The sequence below is a fragment of the Chelonia mydas genome, chromosome 6, assembly GCF_015237465.2.
Source record: "Chelonia mydas isolate rCheMyd1 chromosome 6, rCheMyd1.pri.v2, whole genome shotgun sequence".
NCBI classification, from domain to species: Eukaryota; Metazoa; Chordata; order Testudines; family Cheloniidae; genus Chelonia; species Chelonia mydas.
In genome coordinates this window covers 23,792,027-23,817,016 of record NC_051246.2, presented here as the reverse complement: position 1 = coordinate 23,817,016, position 24,990 = coordinate 23,792,027, and the positions used below count along the sequence as shown (strand labels likewise).

At 46.2% G+C, this 24,990-nt stretch overlaps 2 protein-coding genes across 2 annotated transcripts in view; one reads left to right on the top strand and one right to left on the bottom strand.

The window, feature by feature from the left end:
* The window catches only part of LMNTD2 (lamin tail domain containing 2), a 104,497-nt gene that overhangs the window by 16,271 nt on the left and 63,236 nt on the right, over nucleotides 1-24,990 (top strand). The window lies entirely within an intron of this gene.
* Nucleotides 1-24,990, bottom strand: part of RASSF7 (Ras association domain family member 7) — a 123,421-nt gene that overhangs the window by 97,693 nt on the left and 738 nt on the right. The gene's annotated exons all lie outside the window — the stretch shown is intronic.

Sequence of the window (24,990 nt, the reverse complement as noted above, 5' to 3'; positions counted from 1 at the left end):
AAACCCCTGAATGACAGAGTTATACTGACTTAATTTCCTAGTGTAGAGCAGGCCTCAGAGGAGTAAGTTTCCCAGACCTGAAGAAGAGCTTCTTCCACCAACAGAAGCTGGTCCAAAATGAAAAATATTACCTCACCCACCTTGTCTCTCATATGCACACCGCACGTCTCTGTCAAGACTGTGAGAATGGGTGCCCCTGGGCTGGGCAGTAACAAATGACACTGGGTCAGAACTGAGGTGCATTATGCGTGCTATGGGCTCAGGACTAGAGTAGCAGGAGGTGATGTAGGTCCAGATGGAGATGCATTGGCAGAGCTGGTGGGGAACCCGGCACAAGAACAGCAAGGCATGCCACAGATCCGGATTGAGGTGCATTGGAAAAAGGACCCGACACTGCACCTTCCTGCATATACACGGTTCACCTCCTGTAAGCCTGCCTTCCAGGTCCTGCAATATTCAGGACAAGTAGCAACTTTTAGTCTGGGTCTCCCATTTGTCTATATGGCAATCTCACCCGAGAGCGTTTGTCCCTGGGGCCACCCGCTCAGGTCTGTTTTGATGCCAGCTGAGGGGGACGTACCAGGAAGAATCTCTGCATCTTGACAGCTTCATCACAGCAGGGAACTATTCATGCCAGACTGACCCACTTGCAACGCTGCCTGGGACCAGGGAAAGCTTCTGGGTTTGCCCTATGTGTTGAGGGGCATAAAGTTTAGGATACCGAGAGGACAGTTGAGTCTAAATTTATTTCAGGCCAGATCCAAGTGCAAGCACCCACTGGAGTCCTCTGAAAAGCTATTTCCTACTAAATATGTTGCTTCAGTTCATTTGGCTGACGAGCTTTTCTCCAGCTACCTCTGCCAGTTTGTTACAATGTCATTCACTACACATCCAGGAGGATACAGCGCACTGAAGGGATAATTGAGACAATCTCTTAATTAAGGGATAGATGCAACACCCCTGGTTAAAGCAGCCTCTTTGCTCCGTTAGTCATAGTCTGTGAGATACACAGACTAACACGGCTGTTACTCTGAAAACAGCTAAGTTTGTTTGTACCATATATGTTACTTACCATATGTCTACTGCTTTTCATCTTCAAAGCAGTCTGAAACATTTAACTAACTTATTTTCTACCCTCCTGTCATGCGGGAATTAGTATCCCCACATTACACCTGGGGGGGAAATGAGGAATAGAAAAGTTAAATGACTTGCCTGATGCCAGAGAGGGAGTCATAATAATGCCAGGAATTAAAAACAAAAAAACAAAAAACCACTCAGTAGTTCCTGGCTTCCAGTCTTGTGCTCAGACTAGTAGGCCATCCCACTTTATGGCAAGGTATAGAATAATAATACCTAGCTCTCAGATAGTGCTTTTCCTCTGTGGATCTCAAAGTGCTTTACAAAAGGCACAGAAGGGTGAAGTGACTTGCCCAAAGTCACTCAGCAGCAAAGCTGGGAATAGAACCCAGGTCAGAGCCCCAGTCCAGGAGTCTATCCATTAGGCTGCACTGCTGCTAGAATAATCTCCTTTATCTTGTGCACATGAGGAAGTCAGTTACGTACTCCAATAAGTGAGCTGCATATAACACAGGGAGCAAAAAGACCAGGCGGTAAGTAGCAGAGATGGGTGAATAGTATTTATGAACATGTGTTTGATTAAGAGCTGCAAATTCACTCCTGTGGTACTTGTGGCCCATCTAACCAGTTTCCACTAACATATATACGAGCTAAATTCCGTTTACAAGAAAGTTCACAAAAAGAGAAAGAGTTGCAAATACGCTGTGCATGGAACCTTAAACTCCTCTCAGCATCACTGCTTTTTTACACCGGGGTAATTCCACAGGCTTCAAGGGTACTGTTCTTGATTTACACTGGTGTAAGTGAGAGCAGATTCAGGTCCTGTGTGTCTACTGATTTATCTACATCAATTAAAAAAAAAAAATCTACATAGTTAAACTAGTCATCGATCATCATGTTCCTATTATGCCTCTGGCGTGTAGGGCAGTGAGGAAGCTCCTCCACGCCTGTCTGGTTCTGGCAAGTCTTTAAATGGCTCCCTGGCTGTGCCCCAGGTTTTTCAGTTTGGCTTCCACCACTCTTAACCAGGTTGTATTCGGGCAACCTCGTTTTCGTTTGCCTTTAGGTGTCCATCTTATGGCTACTCTGGTGATGGAATCAGTTTCCATCCGAAGCACATGACCGATCCAGCTCCAGCGCCTCCTGGCAATGATGGTGCTCAGAGCCTCCACTGTGTCAATAGATCTTGGTTTGAGATTGTTCTAGGCCAAAAGATACGGAGGATTTTTCTGAGGCAGGTGGTGTGGAATGAAGACAGTTTGGACATGTCATACTTTCTCATTCCCCAGCATTCTGCACTATAAAGTACTGTTGAAAGTACACAGCTCTGATAAATCTTGAGTTTGGTTTTGGTGTTGTATTTTGATGATTTCCAGACTGTGTTTAAGCTCCTGAAGGTATTCCTGGCTTTACTGATTTTGTTCCGGATGTCCTGGCTTGTTCCACCATCCTGGCTGATGGTGCTGCCCAAGTACGTGAATGTTTCTACATTGGTAAGAACATAATCCTCTATCCCAGGGGTGGGCAAACTTTTTGGGCCGAGGGCCCATTTTGGGTGGGGAAATTGTATGCAGGGCCGGGGCAGGGGGTTGGGGTGCGGAAGGGGGTGTGGGATGTTTGAGGCGGCTCAGGTGCAGGAGGGGTGCGGACTGCGGGAGGGAGCTCAGGGCAGGGGGTTGGGGAGCAGGTCGGTGTGGGGTGTGGCAGGGGGCTCAGGGCAGGGGGTTGGGGAGCAGGAGGAGTGCAGCTGAGGCTCAGGGCAGGGGGTTGGGGAGCAGGAGGGGTGCGAGGTGCAGGCAAGGGGCCCAGGGGAGCGAGGGAGTTAGGGTGTGAGGTGTAGGCAAGGAGTTGGGGGGCGGCGTGCAGAAGGGGTTTGGGCTCTGGGGTGACAGTGGTGCGCACCAGGGCCAGGGCAGGCTCCCCGCATGCCTGCCCTGGCCCCATGCCACACCGCTGCGGGAAGCGGCCGGAACCATGCCCCTGCGCAGCCCCACATCCCTGTGCTCCCCAACCCCCTGTACAGAGCTCCACACGCTGCCCTTGCCACACCTCCAGGTACCTCCCCTGAAGCTCCCATTGGCCACGGTTCCCCATTCCCGGCCAATGGGAGCTGCGGGGGGCGGTGCCTGGAGGCAAGGGCAACGCACGGAGCCCTCCGCCCCCCCGCCTCCCACCCCGGGGTCCCAGGGACGTGGTGCCGGCTGCTTCTGAGAGCGGCGCGGGGCCTGCGGCACCACGGCGGGAAATCCCGTGGGCTGGATCCAAAGCCCTGATGGCCCGGATCTGGCCCACGGGCTGTAGTTTGCCCACCCCTGCTCTATCCATACTGGTGATGGTGAGGCAATATTAAAGGTCATGATATCTGTCTTATTTCGATTGATTTGCAGTCCAATTTTCTGGCTGAATGCATTGAGTCGAGTTGTTTTTTCTTATATATGGTGTTGGGTATGTGATAGGGGAGCGACATCATCTGCGAAGTCCAGGTCTTCAAGGGATGAGAAGAGTGTCCATTTGATGCCTCTTGGCATGTCTTCTGTTGTACGCCGCACTACCCAGTCGATGACAATGTTGAAGAGGATTTCCTATGTGACACACCCCTGACATACTCCTGTTTTGACTTCAAAACTGAGCTCACTGTGATCAACACTGCATGTAAAGCTGAAACAGAAGCTTTTGATGACGTTGATTATACGGAAAGGAATTCCATGTGCCCGCAGAATGCGCCATAGGCTGGTCCTGTGAATGCTATCAAAACCCTTCTCAAAGTCTATGAAATGTATGTAGAGTTGCCGTTGCCATTCTAAGTACAGTTCTATTATATTTCGTAGAGTGAAGATCTGGCCTGTGCATCCACGCCCTTTCCGAAAACCAGCCTGCTCTTTTCTGAGAACGCTATCAACTGCCTCTGATATATGCGGGACTATGATCTTACACAATACTTTGGTTGGCACAGATAAAAGTGTGATACCACGCCAGTTATTACAATCACTGAGAGTTCCTTTCTTTCGTATCTTCACTATAACCCCATTGGTCCACTCATCTGGCACTTTTTCCCTTTCCCAGACTGATGTAAATAGAGGGGCCAGGGTAGATGCTGCTAATTTAGGATTTACCTTGAACAGTTCTGCATTCAAGTTATCCTTGCCAGGAGCTTTCCCATTTTTTAACGATCTGATGGCTTGAATGATCTCTTCCTTAGTTGGGGTGTCTGTGTTGATATCAAGATCTTCTTCTGCTTCCTGGATTTTCTTCCTCTTTAGGTGGCTCCCTGTTCAGCAATTCTTTGAAATGCTCTGTCCAGCGCATTTCTTGTTCTTTTTCGGTTGTTAGTAGGTGTCCTTGTTTGTTCCTGATGAGACTGTTTGTTGGTGTCTGCCGTTTACCACTGATAAACTGTGTCATTTTGTAGACGGTTCCTTGCTCACCATGAGCAGCTGCATCTTCTGCTTGTGTGCCAGATTATCAATATAATGCCGTTCGTCCGCTCTCACAAGGCGTTTGACCTCCCGGTGTGCCTTGCTATACGGCTTGTGCTTTAGCTTCTCGGATTTTGTGTCAAACTTTTTTCTTCAGGGCTCATCTGGTTTCTATGGCGTTCCATGTGCTGGGTGTAATTCACCCCTTCCTTCTCTTCTGCCTGTAGCCTAGACAGGCTTCTCTGCTCTATTTATAAATTGCTGGTTTCAGAGTAGTAGCCATGTTAGTCTGTATCTGCAAAAAGAACAGGAGTATTTGTGGCACCTTAGAGACTAACAAATTTATGCATCTGATGAAGTGGGCTGTAGCCCACGAAAGCTTATGCTCAAATAAATTTGTAGTCTCTAAGGTGCCACAAGTACTCCTGTTCTTTTTATAAATTGCTGTTACTTTGTCCCACTTCTTGTTGATCTCATCTGCATTCCCCTCCTCTTCATCAAGGTCTGCAAGTGCTTGCAACCTATTCTTTAACTGCAGAACAAAGGCTTTCTGTATTTCAAGGGACTTTAGCTTGTCAATATCATAACATCTATGTCCCTTGTCCGCTGGACCCACACTTCTCAGTTTTAGCTTGATGGAGGCTGTCACAAGGTGGTGGTAGCTGCCAACATCTGCACTGCTTTCCCTTCAGCTGGAGAGAATTTCAGAAGGAAAACCCGCCTAGAAGTACGGTATGCAGTCTTGTTGTAGCTGTGTTGGTCCCAGAATATTAGAGCGAAACTCATCCATTTCATCCTCACCCATAACAACGTTATTTTGTTCAACCTTGGAAACAGCCATGGGTACTAGGATGGTTCCCCAATATGCTAACAGATCTTTAAGGTGGCATTGCAAGACTTCAGCCCCCTTGCGGATTCCACCCTTAGTCACATGAATAGGACCAGGCTCTTTGCTTCAGGAAAAAATACGTACGGCCATAGGCATCAAAAAACCTAGGAAGACAATCTCCTAGTGTAGAGATGTATTTTGTGTGTAATTTTGTCCATGTGCCAGAGGAAGAGTTGTTAAAAAGGAGAGAGAAACACTCCTTTTCTTTGCCTTTTAATCAGGAAAATTGGAAAGGGCCCTGGCAGACAACTGTAAATAATGAGTCAATTTAACAGAGCAATCACAGAGTGTCAGATCCACCTGATTAGCTGCTGTACTGACAGAGTGGAGGTGGCAGTTGTAACAGCCCCTTGGCTATCTTCAGTTAACACTTTCCCTTCTTCACACCATCTCAAATGGCCCCAATCTTAGCCAGCCAGTTGCTCCTGTCTATAAAGTGTGCTTCAAGATTTGCCCATGTTGTAGGCTCCCCACTGCCACCCTCACCTCAGCTTCCATGTCTATAAAATGGGACTGATAATGACCACCACTGCAGAGCACTGAGATTTTGCTGATGAAAAGCACCACATAAGAGGTAGCCATGTGGAGGAGATGGTCCCAGCCTTAGAAGGTGGAATAGGGTGCAGCAGGCAATGGAGGGCTTGCTTCCCTCCTGGCACCTACTCAGACTGAAAACATACAAATAGTAGGAGAGAATGACTGCCTTGCTAGTGCAGTTGCTGCAATGAATACAAGCACCGGGGGTGTGGAGGCGGGGGAGAGAGAGAGACAGCCCTAAAACCCAAGGGCTGGGTGAAAACTCTGGGCTCTCCTGTACACTCAGGCTAGGTAGTATCTTGAGTGGCCATTCTGTATAGCTTGTATTAGCCTATTTAGATTGGGGAACCCCAAATTCTGGTATCTATCAGTGCTTGAAAGATTCATGCACCCAAGGCAAGCAGGAATCTTTCCTGAGGAATGTCAGGAACATATGCATTTCATTAAAAAAAAAAAAAAAAGAATTACTTGTGGCACCTTAGAGACTAACCAATTTATTTGAGCATAAGCTTTCGTATGAAGTGAGCTGTAGCTCACGAAAACTTATGCTCAAATAAATTGGTTAGTCGCTAAGGTGCCACAAGTACTCCTTTTCTTTTTGCAAATACAGACTAACACGGCTGCTACTCTGAAACCTGTCATTAAAAAAAAAAGTCTCTAGCCTTTCTGGTTGCCCAGCTCACCTTCCAAATGGCTATTGCCACAACATATCAGCAATATCAAACAAGGCAAAAAATCATTCCTGATACATGGTTACCGTTAGAATTACATTTCTAATGACTACACACCTCTTTAGATAATGTGCATTAACCAGGACTTCTCCAGTCCACTAGCTCCTCATTAGCACTTCATCATCTTGTGACAAATCATTCCACCTTAATTACCAATGCTACAAACTGACAAGTGTCAGCTCCTCCAATCAATAGCATACATCGGCATTAAACCTTCTTGGAGTGAATTTACTATTAGCCACAGTCTTGTTCCAGTAATTATTTGCTAGAGATATTTACCTCAGGCGCAAACAGCACAGGGAACATTATAAAACATAATCCCACCCTAATTAAATCAAACTTTCTTTGTGAGAGACAGTGCGTGTTTATTCCATTTAAAAAAAAAAAAACAGAAAAGACAAATTATTTAGTGATTCTCTGGGATGGCCTTTCTTCACTAATACTAGCTTCCCCTGTTAAAAAGAACAGAACAGCCAAATACAGAGCTGAAATTCCTGCTTACTGCCTGGAATGGATTTGTAGCTTGTTCTTAGATTACTTTACAACACTGTCCAGAGCTTGAAATCTGGCAGATTTTACCTGTTTGACCCACCAGGAAGACAAAGTAGATCATAATTGGATAAAGTGATCAGGGTCTGTCTTGGTTTGGACGTGAACAGTATTGCCAACCTCAAACATTAAACACACTAAATCAGGCCAACAATCATGGAATTTAAAACACACACACACACACGTTGGGCTCAGTTCATTAATCATCGGGTTTCTGAGTCTTCGAGGTCCACTTGAGTCACATTCTGAAGCTCTTCTCTTGAACCAGGAGGGCTATTAAGTTAATATCAGCTTTTATTTAAAAAACAAAAAACAAAAAAAAAGCCTCACATAATCACAAAACCCCAGCTCCTGGGTTCCTAAGAAATGTATCAAATATCATGAGACCTGTAATAAAAATATGTGCATTGGCAACACTGTGTAAAGCACTTTTCTTTTGCTAAAAATGCCTGGCAAATTCCCCTGAGGAGAAGAAGCTATTTAAAACAGGTGATAAATTATCCATTTAGAAGCAATGAAAAGGGATAAGAGGGCTTAAGGAATTGGTCATGGGCTTCTATTTCTTGATCATTAGTTCAAATCCAGGCCAATGGTAACCAAAAGTTGTTTTTCTAAAATGGCTGCTCAATGAGCTATTGTGAAGTACATTTGAGGACTCAATTCACTTGACAGATGTCCCCCCACAAAAAATCACCCCAAATGGCCTACTTCTCAACAATATCCTCACATAGTCTGTTCAATTCTTGGCCTATTCCACCACTGGTGTGGCAAGTTTTCTTATAGCTCTTTCCCAGACCTCCAAACTTTCCATGTCATCAGGACTCTTTGACGGCCTGTGAACAACAGAATTTGTGGGCTGGAACATGGGCTGCTGGAATCCCACGTATTCTGTGACAGCAGAATTTGTTGTAGAATCCAACCTTTGCTGCAGAACCTCAGCTCTCTTCCTTCCTTCCGTCGCTCTTATGCTTGCAAAAAACACCTTGAAAATGTGAACCAAGTATAAATGAATGCTGTGATGTCTCCTTGGATTGGAAGACAACCGGAACAAAATAGCACTAAATGGGGCTGAACTGGTCAATCAATCCCAGTGGATTGTTAATTCTGGGCCTAAAAATAATTTGTCAACATTGTTAACTATTTCACTGCTAACCAATTTATTTGAGCATAAGCTTTCGTGAGCTACAGCTCACTTCATCGGATGCATACTGTGGAAAAGTATGTATGGAAAAATACTTTTCCACAGTATGCATCCAATGAAGTGGTCTGTAGCTCACGAAAGCTTATGCTCAAATAAATTGGTTAGTCTCTAAGGTGCCACAAGTACTCCTTTTCTTTTTGCGAATACAGACTAACACGGCTGTTACTCTGAAATATTTCACTGCTGATTATATTATCAGAAACATCCAGCTAATGTGTCCTCCTACAATTCCCAACTGCCTACCTACATTTCCTAATGCCACAAATGTTCCCTGCTTGACTGCCACAACTTGACGCTTCCTCCTGACAATTTATTTGTAGAAATCATGTTACCCATGCTTACTTTCTGGTATATCAAAAGCTGGAGACCACATAAAACTGAATATACTATTAGAATAAATACAGGGCAACTGTACTGCTATTCAATTTCATTCATTATTTATTATTGCATTGCAGTAGTGCCTAGCAGACCCAATCATACACCACTGTGCTAATCACTGTACATACACTGAACAGAAAGACAGTCCCCACCCTGAAGAGACAACAGGTGGATACAGACAGATGGAATGAAAACAGGGAAACAATGAGACAATATCAGTCAGAATGATAGGCAGTAGTCTCAGTACACCAGCTGCCTAATCTTTAAAACCATTAAAGACCTATATTTTATATGTAAATTAAACTACCGCATATTTCCAGTCTGGTGCATGAGTGTGTCACAGAATGAAGGAATCCTTCCATAGTGTACATGAGAACGCGCTTATAGAGTACAAGTTTGCCTCCAAGCTTAGAGCTGCTTGGGGTGGATATTATCAGCTACAAGGAAACTGTGATCTTCTGTGATCCTTAACTGACCAAGGAAGGAAGCATGGTCTTGTGGTTAAGGCACCGAACTAGCACTCAGGAGACCACGGACTCCCTGTGTGACGCTGGGGAAATCTTGTGCCTGAGCTCCACATCTGTAAAATGTGGAATAATAATACTGCCTCTGTTTTGTCTATCTACAAGTTATTTGGGGGCAAGGACTATCTCTGACTAAGTGTATGTACAGCACCTAGCACAATGGGAGCTGGGTCTCAAGGTGCTACTGCAATATAAGTAATAAGCTGCAAACAGAAAGATCTTTGCATTGTGACAGTGTCATCACATAGTGACGCAACATGTTATGACACTGCATTACGATGTCACATCATACATTCAGGACTGTATCCGTCCTCTTTCACAAGCCAGGCCTGCAGAACACCCCCTCAGCACAAACTGGGGCTCTTCTGGGGTGGAAGGCAACCCTAAGAGAGGATTTATAACTCCAAGAGCCTTACATGATGACACTGTTAATTTGCTTGCTCATATTTTCACAAATGCTGCTCTATGATTTTTTGCCTTTGCACAACACCTTGCAATTCTTGCTGATAAGAGCCCTTCCCCCACAAAGGATGATTGGACTCACCCTCTGTTTCTGCACTCTGCATGCCAGATTTCTCAGACAGCCCCTTCTTTACAATGCACTCTTCACAATCCACAGCAGCTTCCCTAGATTTAACTGAGCCCTTCCTTTCTCACCCCTCCTCCAGGCTGCAGAGGAACAGAACATAAGACAGGTTTTTCTCTGTTTGTGCTAAAGCAAAGTGATCATTTTCAAGAGAAGCTCTCTCAGCAAGACAGCCCAAATCCACCTTCTCTGAAGCACAATATATCCAGTATAACTGCAAGTCCTGGAGGTCCTGATGGATTTTGATCAATCAGTGAAACCAAAACCAACCTGACATCACTTGCTAGTACTAATTTTTCACCTTACCAAAAAAAAAACACACAAAAAAAACCAAAAAAAACCCTGAAGCCCCTAAAATAATTTTGTATTTTTTTAAGCCTTTTTCAGTGGACACGTCTTGAGATATCCTTCTGTCCCACAGTCAAACCTGCAGTAAAGATCATTTCTAGTAAGCATACATTCTAGATCCTCAGCTGGTGTGGCTGCACTGAAATCAGTGAGGCTGTGCTGATTTAGACCAATTTATACCTGCTGAGGATCTGGCCCTGAGTCCTCTCTTACTCAACCATTGTAAAGTTTTGACTACAATTCTGTCTGACTTGTAGTTGCACACCAGTCTGAGGCGATGGATTTCTTTAATGGCCTCTTGCAACAGGTTCCCCTGTACATGTACCGATTTGGGGTGGCCTGAGCGCACTCTCCTGGGAATAGGAGACAGATGGGTGATGTGACAAGCGAGTTAACACAAATAGTGACCCCCGAATGCACACATGCACACCGCAATAGACACAAAGCTAACTGCAACTCAAACATGTGAGCAAAAAAGAAGAGGACGGCTGGGAATTAACACAAGCAGGTACCTGGAGAAGGCCTGGTGACCCACTTGATGCTTCTTGATGCGTGCCGCCTGCCTTTCTTCAGCGCCCGGGGCACTTCTCTGGGGGCCAGGAAAGCATGGCTGGCCTGCTTCTCGTTGCCACGGCCACCTAGGCTTTCAAACAGGAGCTGGTGACCAATCAGACCTCGGGCTGGAGCACACTCAGCCTTGGGTCATGTGATGCCAGCGTTTGTGTGAGTGAAAAGGATGACAGTGTCCAGAGAACCAGGGGGAGCTGCCTTTGAATGGGCAATTCCATCCCCCTCCCCTTCACCCCCTCATTACTGGAAAAGCCCATTCTATTGAGCTACAGCCCCTGAGGGAGGGAGAAAAGAAAGCCCCCTGCTAGAGAGAATAGAAAGGGCTGAGCCAGTGCACTAAAGCCTGCCCCATGCCTACCAAAATTGGATTCAAAAGCTTGGGCCTTTCTACTCATCCTCTTCACATCCCCATTTTATTCCACCCCAAGATCCACCAGCTGCTTCCCTGGAGAACGAATGACTCAGCCAGCCGGACTGCGAATGAAGAGAGTTTTCTCTCACCAGGCCCTGGTGGTGAGTTCTTTTGGAAACTGATGTGATCTGGACTTTTCTCACCATCCCCAGGACCATCCCTCTGCCTGCACTGCTCCTGCACAACCACCTGCAGCTCCTCTGGGTCCTGTATCTGCCCCACAGATACAAAGGCAGACACATGCACTCAGCAGTACTGCTTTCTGGGTCTGGTGCAGAGCTGTGCCTCTCCCCCTTGGGACACAGGAGCAGCGGCAGCATGTGTGTGTTCTGACATGATTCCTGTAACCACACCGTTGTCCTTCTGTTCAGTTCATACACCCCATAATATGCTTTCTGAACAATCCACAGCAGTGATACCAAATCCCTCCTCAGGCAGGTGATGTTGAGGAACACAATTCAGCTACAGACCCCTTCATACCATTCTGTTCCCATTCAAATGCATGGGGTGTTCACACTGAAAATTAAAGAAAGCACTCTCCCCTTCTGCTCGTGGGCTAGTGGCGGTGGGGCTTAGCTCACTGTTGTTCTATGCGGGAAGTTTGAACCTTCCATAGCTGGTGACTGTAATAGGCTGGCAGTGTTTACCTGAAATACGCCACCCAGTTAGCTGGTATTGATCCCAGGGTTAAATAGGTTCTGCTGGCTCACTAATGCACCGGACTTATTACCCGCCCTGAATAGAAGGGAGGTGAAGGTGGCTCTCTCGCAGGAAGAGAGGATCTAGGGTGTGGGCTCAGCAGTCTGGAGGGAAGATCCGTAGAAACAGCCTGGGGAGAAGATTTGAGATGAGTTATGTTATTTTATTGTTTTCTTCATGAATAAATCCAAACCTCGGGGAAGGGGTGAGTTTGGCTTCTATGTACAATGCAGAATGGTCTATGTGCCTGATTCTCCACTCCATTACCTTAGCTACTGTATCCTAGTGTAATTCCACTGATTTACTAGTGTATAGTGGAGAAGTGAGGCATACAAACACATACCTCAGCACAGTGTGTTATTGAGAATGATATGCTGCTCACTGGTTCCTCATTGTTAGTTCCAGAATGCAAGAAAACAAAGAGCTCTGTGTCTGCTATTAAAACAATTAACAAAACAATGAGGGTGAATCATCCAGTCCAGTCAGAGAAATGGACAAATGAGTTTTACTGGCTGTTCAGAAACAGGCCTTTTCCTGCTGGACTTGTTTTCCTACCTGTACAGTACCCAATGTCCATACCCCCATCCTGGCCTCTGGGCTCAGCAAAACCATGGACGTTAGGGTCTACTGAAACCAACAGGGATGGATATGTTCCGGGGGTAAGAATTCATGCTCCGATTCTTTTTAATCACGCTGTTTAACTTGAGTGGGTGTGAAGCTTTGGCACGGCAACAGCTCGAGCACCCTGCAATGTCAGGCCCAGCCTTTGTTTCCCTTGTTTGTCCGCCCATGAAAGGAACATTCTCTCACTGACCGATACAAAGCCCTTCTCTTGGCCTAGTGTGTTCATATACACCAGTGCATTAGTTCCCCAAAAGCCTTGTAATAAAAGTACTCTCTAATTCCCACAGTAAACATACGGGGGGGGTGGGGGGGTGTTTCCATTCCCATCTCCAGGGGCCTCACCTCCAAGTCACCCACCTGAGAGTCAACAGCCGCACTCTTCGTCCTCCTCCTCCCCCACCCCGTTCCTTTTACCCCTGATCCAGGGCTCCAATTTCCAGACTTCCCTGCCTGAGAGTGGCCAGTCTTCCCACAGCCCTTCACCCAGAGGGCTTCCCCCTTCCTACAGTGTTCCACTCTTCTGGGTATCCCTACCTGCAAGTCCTACCCCTGCTCAGCAGGGTCCATCCTCCCACACCAGCTGTCTTGCTTCCTAGCACAGCAACCCTGAGGAGCTGGATCTTTCCCTTTTTCATAGAGGTCACTGCCCAAACTCTCCTCTAATGCAGCAAGGGCTCCTCAGCTCTGGCCATGGCCAGTGCTCACCAACAATCTTCCTCTGAGCTCATCACCAGCAGCTCACATATATACTGTCCTCCTTCAGGTCTCCTGCAGCCCTTTCCCTCTGACAACTCTCTCTACTGCGCCTTCTGTCTCTCCTCTGGTCTCAGGCAGCTCACCTGCCCTACTTCTCTCAGGCTCTGACTCACCCAGTCTCCCATTTATACGGCCCAGGGGCCTTCTCTTGAGCTCAACTGGGAGGCAGCTGACTAGTAGTCACAGGTGTCCTGGACCCCGCTCCTTCTTAAAGGGGCCAGTCAACCTGTTACAGGAATAAAACCACTGTAGCACCTAAGGGGAATGGTAATAATGCCAGCAGCCCCATTAGTGACCCCACAGGTGGGATGATAGCAGACCAGAGTGATAAAACAAGGGCATGTCTGAGGAACTTCCTACGGGCAGCTGAGAAGGAAACAAGGGAACTGCCTTTCCATCAGAGTCAAGCCAGTCAGACATTAAAGAACAGCAGCAGTGTTATTAATACTATTATAGATATAGCTATATAAACACCGCCTCCCAGCTTATAATTATATGGTTACATAAAATGGCACAGCAGGCTGGGCATTATTGCATAGTAACCCCACACCACAATGAGTTGCATCATTAAGCATGAATGATGAAAGATAAATCACCACCGGCCATCAATGAGGAGTGTTGGTTATTAGACCGCAACTTACACCTGGGGATGTTTTATCATTCCAGCTACTAAATGGCCACACTAATGAAGAAAATAAAATGTCCAGTGTTTCAAACACGATAGGAATAGTGCCTGTATGCGCTAAGCCACTGTTCCACTATGCCGTTTTAACTGACACTGCTTGGGCCAACAGCAGGGCTGGAATCGGAAACCTCAGCGTGAAAGCATGAACCGTTACTGTTCCAGCTAAAGCAATAGTAGCGTGGCTCATAAACCTCTTTAAACCGGAAGTAATAGTCGTAGACTCATAAACCTCGTATGTGGAGCAGCCCCTAGAGGGAGACAAATATCCACATGCTCCTTGCAGGTTACACTGTCACCACAGGGGTCTCTAGAGCAGCCTGCTGAGCTCAGTTCCAATCTGTCAGTGCAGCAGGTTCCAGGGATGTGACTAATGTGACATATTTGACAACGGGGAGGGAGGGAGTATCCCACTCGACTTTGGAGCAGCTTCCTGGGGATGAGACGGGGTGGAGCTGATGTGCTCCAGAAGCAGTTCCATTCAGCCAGAAGGATGGGGCCATCAGATGAGACATGCCTTGTAGCAGAGGATTAAATAGATCAAATGGACGGGGATCCCAGACGACACCTCCTCGTTCCCAACAATTACAATATTACTATGCAAAAGGCCAAAGGATAATAACGAAACATTAGACAGGTTTAACGATGGGAAAATAACCCGTTTAATAATCCATGTCTGAAAGTAAGTAGTGTTTTCCAGGCTCTGTTGGTTTGTTTCGTGACTAGCATTGCTGCTCCTGTTCAATATCTCCTTGGGACTGGCACAGGAAAGCCAATGATTAATATGGTGTGCTAATGCCCCATCAACATGACGGTGCAGCTTCACAATGCTTTCATGCACTGACTCAGTGCTGCAACGTGAAGATTCAACATCAAGATGCAGCATCACAATGTGATTTTCGTTAAGGGGCCAACCCCTCTGGGAACCCCCCAAAATGCAATATGAAACCACTAGTAGGGCTTGTCAACACTAGTGAGCTTACAGTGGCACAGCTGTACCGCTGCAGCTATGCTGCTGTAAGATCACTCGTGTAGCTGCTCTATGCCGAAGGGAGACATAATAGATGGGAGCTTTCCCATCGACATAATAGAACCACCTCCACAAGGGGTGGGAGCTAGGTCAGTGGGAGAAACTCTCCTGCTGATGTAGTGCTGTCCATACCCGTGCTTTTGTCGGTGTAATTTATGTCGCTCAGGGAAGTGGTTTTTTCACAGCCCTGAGTGACATAAGTGATACCGACAAAAGTGGTAGTGTAGACAAGTCCTTAGAGATAGAGACAGGCTGACACAAATAAAACCCAACCCTAAGTAGAGTGCCTTCTCCACTTCCGGATCTGGAAGAAGGCCCAGAAAGTATTGATTTAATTCTTAATTGAATGCATGTTTATGTGAAGTAATTCAGAATTATTCCATCAATGCAAACTTGTCTAATAATATTATCCACACAACCCAAGAGCTTCGTCAGCCTTTCACAAAAGATCCATTATTCTAGGCCAATTTATTACAAACAATGATAGAATCATCAGATCCCAAACTGATACACCAGGAGGCTAGCACTGAGGTTGTTTTTCTGAACAACAGAACTAACTAACTACGTGGGAGCAGATAAAGGGACAAACTCACAGAGACTAAGTGACTTGCCCAAGAAAATCTGTAGTGGAGAAGGGAATTGAACTCAGATCCCCCCAAGCACCAGACTAGTAGCCTAACCACTAGACCATCTTTTCTCAAAAACACTGTGGTTTGAACCTCTACTGGTATAAATCATTATAGTCACTGGTCCTTGAACTAATCTCAGAGCCACCTACAAACTGGCTAAGGAAAGTTGAAGGAAGTTCCCCCTTGGTGTTTATCAGCATCAATCTTTGATTAGCCAGCAACACAATGTCGTGTCTCTCCCTCAGGGTCTGAGCATGCTGCTGTGGCAGCTTTACCTGCACCTGGTAACCTGGGGAGGCAGGACCAGGAATCTTACTTGGGAGTCCATGGTAATGCAGAGCACTGTTACCAGGCCAACCTTTTGGTGAGCTATATGCATGTCTTCTAAGTGGGTTGTAGTTGATTCCCTGGCACCTGCAGCTTTTCATTATTCCTTTGGTACATCCTTCTCTGCAGTACCTGAAGGAGGAACCAGGTGAGCATCAGAGAATTGGGGATCACTTTGAAGGAACAGGAACTGCAGGTTTTGGTGCATTTCTGAAGCTGAGCTGTGCATCACTGACCCTTTCATGCTAACAATTGTAGGAGGGTTTAGCAACGGCACGCGTAGAGTGAGTTCCCTGTCAGAGAGCATTGACAACCTCGTTCAATATTAATGGGAGATGGTTGTGCTTTCATGGGCTCTCCATCTTTAAAGGTCTCAGTCTCTGTCAGAGCTATATCAGATCCTATATCTGCTGATGTAAAATTAGCAGCAGAGTTTGAAATCTAAGAAGAAACATCCCTGTTTTATGGGAAGTGAGACCTGTCATTTAAGCACTGAGGGATCCAACTCATCTCCCATTCCCTTCTGTGGAGTTACTGCAGGGTTGAATTTGGTTTCCAGGGTGGAGTGAGCCAGAAGCTGAGTTTCCAAGACAGGTGTCACAATTTTTAAAACCCTATCTTTTTTGGGGTGTGTGCTAAGGACTGGCTTTCAGTCACGTAGTCCTGTGAGTAAGCCTAACCTCTAACTCTACTCCTCACTCAGGAACTTCAACCTGGATCTTTTCAGCCAGCCACAGCACTGCTTAGCAGCTCTACTGAGACCTTGCATTTCCAAGCAATGTTCAGAAGTTTCAATACAGCTTTGATCAACACATGCTGCAGGCAGAGCACAAATAGTAGTGTTATTAGGAATTTCGAGATCTGAGGCAAGGTTAATGTTGGGGAACAACACCCTCATCCCAAGATGATAATCATCAGTATATGCAAATTGCCATGGTGCCTCCGTCTTCATAGCCAAGACTCACAAGGTGATAATGGAACTTTGCAACTCATCTGTCCTTGCTGCTGTTGGGGGAAGAGGTCCAAAAAAAAAAAAAATGAAGTTACAAGTTGGGGTATATGGACACATGACATATAGGAGAAGGGGGAGGAGGCACCTAAAGAAGAGGCTACTGCCAGGCAGTGTGGCGGGGAAGCAAAGGGAAAGGTGGAAAAGAGGCTGGGCCACAAAGCAGAACAGCAGCCAACAATTGTAAGCCCTAGCAACGCCTGCTCCTTATCCCCTCACAAATCCGGATGGCACAAGGCAAGAGCATCAACATGCACAGCGTCTGTCCCTCTCCCAAGGAGCCAGTTTACACGTGGACCCCCAACGTGGGAAGAAACCAAATGTGCAGTGGGTTCATAACCATGTAGCCGCTCAAGAGACCCATTTCCTCTTAAGATGCTAGTTTTGTTACATGGCAACCAGCCAAAGCCTGGGATTCTCCCTGACTCCCAATTAAATCAGAGAAGGATGAGCCTAGTATTGAGATCTGAGACCTGGAGTAAGATGAGGAAAGCATCGACTGCTGCAAGGTACGTTGCTTTATTAGAGACAGACAGCCATGCTAAACACGGACTGCCTGATACAGAGAGCACTACCAGCTATACTTGTAGTCCAAGTACCACAGCCGATGCCTAGGGCTACACAGGACAGCAGGACCCTCTGTCAGCCCAGAATGCAGTATGCTTTCTCCTACCTATATGCCACATGTAGCATGTCTAGTGAAGAGAAAGATAGAGACACAAGGAGACAGGAGGCAGTAGGGGTTCGGTGGGCAGAGGATCCATCTATACTATAAAAGAGGGTCATTTGTAAAAGTACTTGCAGCTAACAATTTTTACCCCCAGTCTGGGTGAGGCAAGAGGTACTCTCTGTGGCCCTCTCTGCTCTGTCCTATCCAGGCTGACAGGACAATGGGAAGGGAGAGGCTAGGAGTGGAAATAAGTTGTTGGTGAGCAAAAAATAGAATGAAGAAAACCAGTCCATTGTCAGCTGGTGATGCACCCTGTACTTCCTGGAGTGTGAATCTGACCTTCCAAGCTGGGGTACAAGCACTGGGAACCAACTACTTAGTACCAAAGGATGAGGCTGTCATCATGGCAGCAGAGCGGGCACTCACGCAGTAAAACAACCGAGGTGGGACTGTGACTGACTGTCTCGTTTTTGGAAAACAATTGTGGTCCAGGCCAGCAGCAGCCTTGAGATGTGCAGCTTCCATTAAATGGAACTCAGATAACAAAAGGACTAAAGATGTCTGAGACGAATTCCTCCTTCCATCCTCCCCAGCCGTTCTTGGTAATACTCATCTCCTCAAGTTTCCTCTGTGGCAAATCATGACCCAAAAGAAGCTCCCTACAATCCACATTGATATCATATGCAAACGGACACCCAGGAAAGTATAGGGCTGAGAGCAAGGTTTTGCAGTCATTGCTAAATGTGATCTATGGAGGGATGATGTGCAGGTCAGAACATATGACCCCCACCTATACAGACACTCCATACACATCCTTCCCCCTCCCATGAAGCCAGTCTGGGTTTGAACATGTGCCCATCCCAGTTAAATCAAAACCAGCTCTCTCTCACACACCACCAACCAGCCACCCACACTCAAATTGACCCTTCCTCCATATATTTTTTTTGCTCATCACTCTCTTCTCCAGACTAGGCCTTCTGTGACAGCTCTTTCCCCCCCGCACCTGCCTCTGTAGTAGGGTCTCTTTCCCAGGGATTTTTTTCCCCAGTGTAAATAAAACTGAACAGTGGGAAAGTGCTCAGTGCAAACACACACATATATATCTCCAGTTACAGGTAAGATGTAAACACTGCTGTGAATCACAGCCTTAGCCATAGCAACACATATCAGTGCTATAGAGACAAAGGCTTTGAGATCACAAAGTAGCTGGAAAGGCACAAAAAGAAGGAGATGGGCCAATCAAGGCCTAGGGAGTGGCTGGCTGGTTGCAGGAGGCAATGGCGCAGAAAGATGAAAAGCCAGGGATAGTAAGAAATGGATCACGTGTCTCTGGATTTGAACACTGGTTATGTCTGACTCTTTCTCCCCATGTTTCACACTCACTCTGGCTGTTCAGTGAGACAAGGGCTTGTGTTCCGACTTAAACTGCTACCACCAGCACCCCTCTGAATATAAACATGCTGCCTTGGCCAACACACAGAATAAAGCATGCTTATCATTCCATGGTGCCCGAATAAAGACATGCCACAAACAAAGAACCAGATTGTCTAAAAATAATGGCGCTGCGTCAGTGTGGGGGCTGTGAAACAAAATGATATGAAGTGTTTGTCTCAGCTGCTTTATCCCTCTATTGTAAGGCAGGCTGGGTGATTAGAGCACCAGGAACCAATGGTCATTCATCCAATGGCTGGATTTCCACATTCCTTCCAAGTGAGACTGTATTCCATTAACAGGCACTCTGGGCCTGGGGGCGGGAAGACAGATACCACAGGTGCCACATCACCGCCAGTTCTGCAGCACACAGAGTGCAGACAACTTGGGCCATAACCTCAGCTGGTGTACGTCAGCCTGGCTCCACTGATTTCCACGGAGCGACACTGATTTACACCAACGGAGGATCTGGCCCATCATTTATCACTGTACAGTTAGCCCTGAGGTGGTGCTGAAGGGACAGCCCTGGGAACTGAACTCTTGCTTTATCCAGAGAAGAGATACTGCACGGTACAGCAGTGCCATGAGGCCCCGACTGAGATCAGGACCCCACCCCACCACGTGCTAAACAAACACACTGTCAGTCCCTGTCAGGACTCAGGGGAGCTGGGTTCTATCTAGTCTCAGCTTGGCCACTGGCCTACTGAGTGTCCTTGGGTAAGTCCCATCCCTGCTCCGTGCCTCAGTTTTCCTATCTGTAAAATGAGGATAAGGCTACTGATCTCCTTTGTAAAACGTTTTTAGATCTATGAATGACAAGTGCTATATAAGAGCTGGGTATTACTATCATACATACAGTATTATTATTTTACAGAGAGGGAACTAAGGCACAGTGAGACTTGCCTCAATGCAGAGGCAGGATTGGAACCCAGACCGCTCTGTAGTTTTTCATTTGACTAAAATCAATTATTTTTTTCTTGGCGTAAAGGTTCAGTTCCAGACTTTTAAGGATGACCTGGATGTCTAGCAATTAACAATCTGTAATGCACCCCAGGAAATTAGGGATTGGTTTCTGGTCTTGATCGTTTGCTCTCTCACGCAGCCTGGGGCATGGATCCCAACACAGGACAAAACAGAGGGATAGCCTTTAATTGCTCAAAGCCAAGATTTTCAAAAGCAACTAGTGATTTTGGGTGCCTCTGTTTTTAGGTGCTCAACTTAAGATACCTAAAAGGGGCCCAGTTTTCAGAAACTGCATCGCATTTGTCCTCTGAAAATCAGACCTCTTTAAGGTGCCTCCCACTGGACACCCAAAAATCAGTAGGCACCACTGGAAATCTTGGCCCAAACCTGACTCCTCTTGCAGATCACACTGTCTGGTGCAGAAGGGATTTCTGGCTAGTGCTCATAAGCTCAGAGTGGCTGCAAGATGGGGCATACAAGGGTGGAAAAACAGAGAGAGGCTGAGGAATTCTTAGGGTTCCTGTAAGAAATCAGATCACCCCAAGTCCTCTATAGGGAAAAAATAAAGAGTCTCAGCTTTCTTAACCTCTTCCCAAAATCTCTCCAGGAGCATTGTGACCCTTTTGGCTCTTGCAGAGAACTAAAATCTCTGGGCAATGTCCTCTTGAAAAATGTGGGGTTTTTTAAACCAATTTGATCTTTGTCATGCTGCACCATCCAAAAATAGAAAAAGAGATTACAATAAATCAGCCATCGTGTACAAAGAAAATGAGATTAGAGACGGTGATACAGGTTCAGAAGTCTTCTCTGGACAGCTTACAAAAAGGAGCCATGCAAAACAAGATCAAACCTAAGCATGATTATTTGGAGAGAAGGGAGGGAACTTGAAAGACACTGTTTGGAGAAATCCAAATTGGAGCTGTAGGCATGTGTTGAGGAGGGCACAGGAGGGTAACTAGGTTGGGAAGCAGAGATGAAAGGGTGTTGAAGGGTTAAAGGGCTATATTGAGCACACAGAGGAGACTAAATAGATTGGAGGGTAAAAATCCAATAAGGAGATCTAACAGTAGGAAGCCAGGCCCTGAAACAAGGAGGGTGATAATGTTAGCAGCCAAGGAAAGGATTAGAGTGGAGAGGTAAGAGCAGATTTACAGCTGGGCAAGAGGAAGATGCCAAGATTTTAATGAAAAATAAATAAAAGAGGAATTTTACCTGGAGAGGAGTTCAAACTAAAATGTTAGCTTTGGCAACGTTCAAAATCCAAATATCGCAGCTGGCCCCTAGCTCTTTAGTAGCCCAAATAGCTTCAAACTTCAGGGAAGTTTGAAACTAGATCCAAACTTTCCAGAATGGGTCCCCCCTCCTCTAGTATAATGAAAAGGAATAAACCAGGAAAGAATGTGTTATTATGTTGGGGTTTTCCCCCCTATCTTTTAAATATCCACCCACGGTAAAATAAAAACTGAAAAGGAAAGGACCTGTTATGTCATCTAGTCTATTCCCCTCAACTCCCAGTCAAGGCAGGATTGGGCTCTAGAGTCAGTTCTCTAGTGTTTGCAGTGGAATGTCTATAGAGAAAAACAAAATGGATTTAATGATGGGAAGAGTGTGTTACTGCAGTCAGGACATGGCAAAATACCTAGACAGCTCACAAAAACAGGCAACATCATTATCTCTTTAGAAGAGAAAGGGAGAACTGTATACAAATTATGAAGAGAAAAAAATAAGCCGATTACCCACGGTATGCAGTGCCAATTACTTAAGCAAACAGGATCAGGAAAGCTGGCACAGCTAGAGACTGTGAAACAGAGAGGCTGGGCAGAGGGGAAGGCTACAAGGCCGGTAATCTGACCGACTGACCACAGTTGTCAGTGCCCCGAATACAACCCTTCCCCATGGCATCAAAAGATAGTTAGTTGCATGTAGCTAATCGAAAACAACTTACCCAAAAGTAAAGATGGGCAAGAGAGGCAAAGTGTGGGTCTGAATCCAAACAGATTACAGGTTTTCATTCAGACCCATTAGAGAGACCTGGATTAGAACTTCCCCAAAGTTCTGCAGTGGAGGAGGGAGTATCTATACATGGGTTTCTGGTGCAGGCCCATTTCTCTATGTGATGATTGTTCTGACGCGAGAGTGTTAGAAAGCCGCATTCTAGTGTCTTTGATCCTGCATGACGCTGGGATCACAATGATCCAGGCACATGATCCTGTCATCACTAAACTGTTAGTGTGTGTCGAGGGGGCGTAACAGCCTCCTTAACTAGATGTTACGATACAATGCACATGGTTCATCCTCAGAGCCAGAATAGCATGGGAAACGGCAGAATAAGATTCTCCTCATACTGTCCCACCACACCTGGCAGACAGGGACCACCCCTACGGCCAAAGGAGTGTTCAGTCTTCATGCTCATTCAGTCTTCTTCTTCTGTGTTTACCAACAAGGAGGCCATGTAATGCTCCTTTGGGGAAGGTGGACACTTGTCCACTGGGAACCAAACCAACAGCGTCAAGCTCATTTCATGCCATTCAGTGGTCATCAGATCGAATCAACTTTTAGTCGCTACGAGTTCTTGAATCTCCAGCTGAGAGGTAAAATAGTCTATAACCAATTACCAAGCTCCTGGGGCATCCAGTCTCCCTGCCAAGAATTAAAGCTCACTAGCTCTAGTGGGGAAGGGTACAGTGATCACAAGGCGGAGTTATGTGGCCGCAGCTTTAACTCCACTATAAAGTGACTTATAAGAGCACTCCATTCCTAGGGCCAAGTTCACCCTCGGCTGATCCCATGTCACTAAGGCGTACATGTACCCAGCATAAATGAGAGCAGAATTTGCTTCCTAGACACCAAAAAGCTATAGAGAGGCCAGCGTCTTGTCTCCCTCTCCTCCCACTGTCTTCCCTTGTCTCCCTCTCCTCCCACTTCATTTCTACTGGCTGAGTGGTTAAAGCACTCAGCTACCATCCTGAAGGGCATGAGTTGGAGTCAATCTCAGGCTGAAAGGCCACCTTCAGTTCACCCAGCTGCAAAATAGGTACTTGCTCCATCAAGTTAGGGCAGTCAAAGGCAGTCAAATGTGATGCTGGCCACATCAGGCCTCTGTGGACCGCTGGCTGTGAAATTGACGTGCCTTAACCTGCATCAGCCCAATGAGCCATTGGCTTGGGGGAACTTTGACTAAATTTCCTTCCCTCCTTCTAGGTCAGCCTTTAGTGAGACCACCAATGGCCAGTCAGGTACTATGGCCTCATTTGTAAAGCTGCTCAGGATCCATAACTCCAACTGAAGTCAGTGGGAATTGCAGCTGTCCAGCACCTCTGGAAATCAGGCCCTATCAGTCCATCTCTCATCTACATCATCGTGGGGATCCTGTTTTGGCCAAAAGATGGAGCATACAGCCTCAAAGGTCTTTTCCAGCTTTCATTCCTATAAGATCTACCCTTCTCTCCCCCTACCTCATCCCTCCCCCCAATGACCAACACTTGGCTTTTATTTTGCTACTAAATAATCTGACAGATATACAGCTCAGTAGCATTACATTTTGTATGTGTTATTGGCTAGGAATTAGATATACTGGCTAGGACATAATGAAGGCCAGTGACAGCCCAGGCTAGAACACGAGCAAGCGAAAGCACCATTTAAATTTCAGTTGCTGCAAACACAAAGAAGGATAAAATCTTGCCCAAGCCTAATGTTAATTAGATGGCACAGTCTCTGGGTAGGCTTTGTACCTTCTCCCTTTGGGATTAAGGAGAGGGGTGTGAGGATCAGCAAACTGAATGGCTGACAGTTGAAGGTTAACATTGGGTCAACAAGCCCTTTTCTCTGCCTTTCAGTTCTGAGACCTGGCAGGGGGTATAACCAAGGGCTTGCAGGGACCACATTTAACAAAGGGAATTCTCCTTTCTTTTCAGCCTCTTCTCCTCCATCGGAGATGAACGGTCTTTCCCTCCTCATTTTTAGAGTTGGAAAAACTCCCCCAGTCTGCCAAATTGATTCTAATTTATAACGGCTCTGCTGATTTATCAGCCTGATGCATTTGCTTTCCAGACCCAGCTAACACCTGGGTCTGGCCTGGGAACCCAGCCCAGATCCCTTGGATGAAGGATGCAAGAGGAAAAAGCCAAGCGATTATTTTCCTCCCCTTCAAAGCTGACTAGTCTCTCTTATGGAATAGCACAGCCTCCCCTTTGCATCTCTGACTGGTGATGTAGCCAATCTGCTTGTATGTTGACATTATAATTTGCATGGACCCAAACTTCTGGAAGGGTTTATCACTGGATTAGGACTCAGAGCACTGGGTACAATTCCTGGCTGCAACACAGGCTTCCTATCCTATGTGACTTTAGGAAAGCCTGATTCTCAGTTACACTAATACCCCTTTACACTGCCAGAGTGGTGGAAAGAGGCCACTGTATAATTATACTGGATTCATAATGCCTGTAAATGTCCCTGTGTAGACAAGCCCTAAGACAGCCTCCAACCTTGGAAATAAATCCTTGAAAGTTTGGAAGAGATGTTTGGATCGGGGGTTTTGGTTTGTGCCCATGCCTATGATTTCCCATGTCTATTAATAACATGTAGACGGCTTCACCTAAACAAAGGAAGAGAGCTGCAAAAAATAAAAGGTTCTGAAAACCGTTGTCCTAAAATAAATGAAAATAAACTGAAGCCTGAGCACTTAAGATCCATCCATTAAATAGAAATTGTTTGTCCGGCTTTGGAGCCACTGATCTCAGAGCTGCACGCCCCAGTCGCTGTCGTAACCAACCATGAATTAGGAAGCATCACCCACCTCCCTCTGTATTTTTAAGTGAAAGGACCTTGCAAAGTCTCATTGCCAGAGTGTTACCTGGGTGAGACAGACGTGAATTCTGACTCCCAGAAAATAAATGCTTCCTGGATTTTGTCCAGTCCTGGGTAAATCTGCTCCTTTAACTGAAGACGGCCAG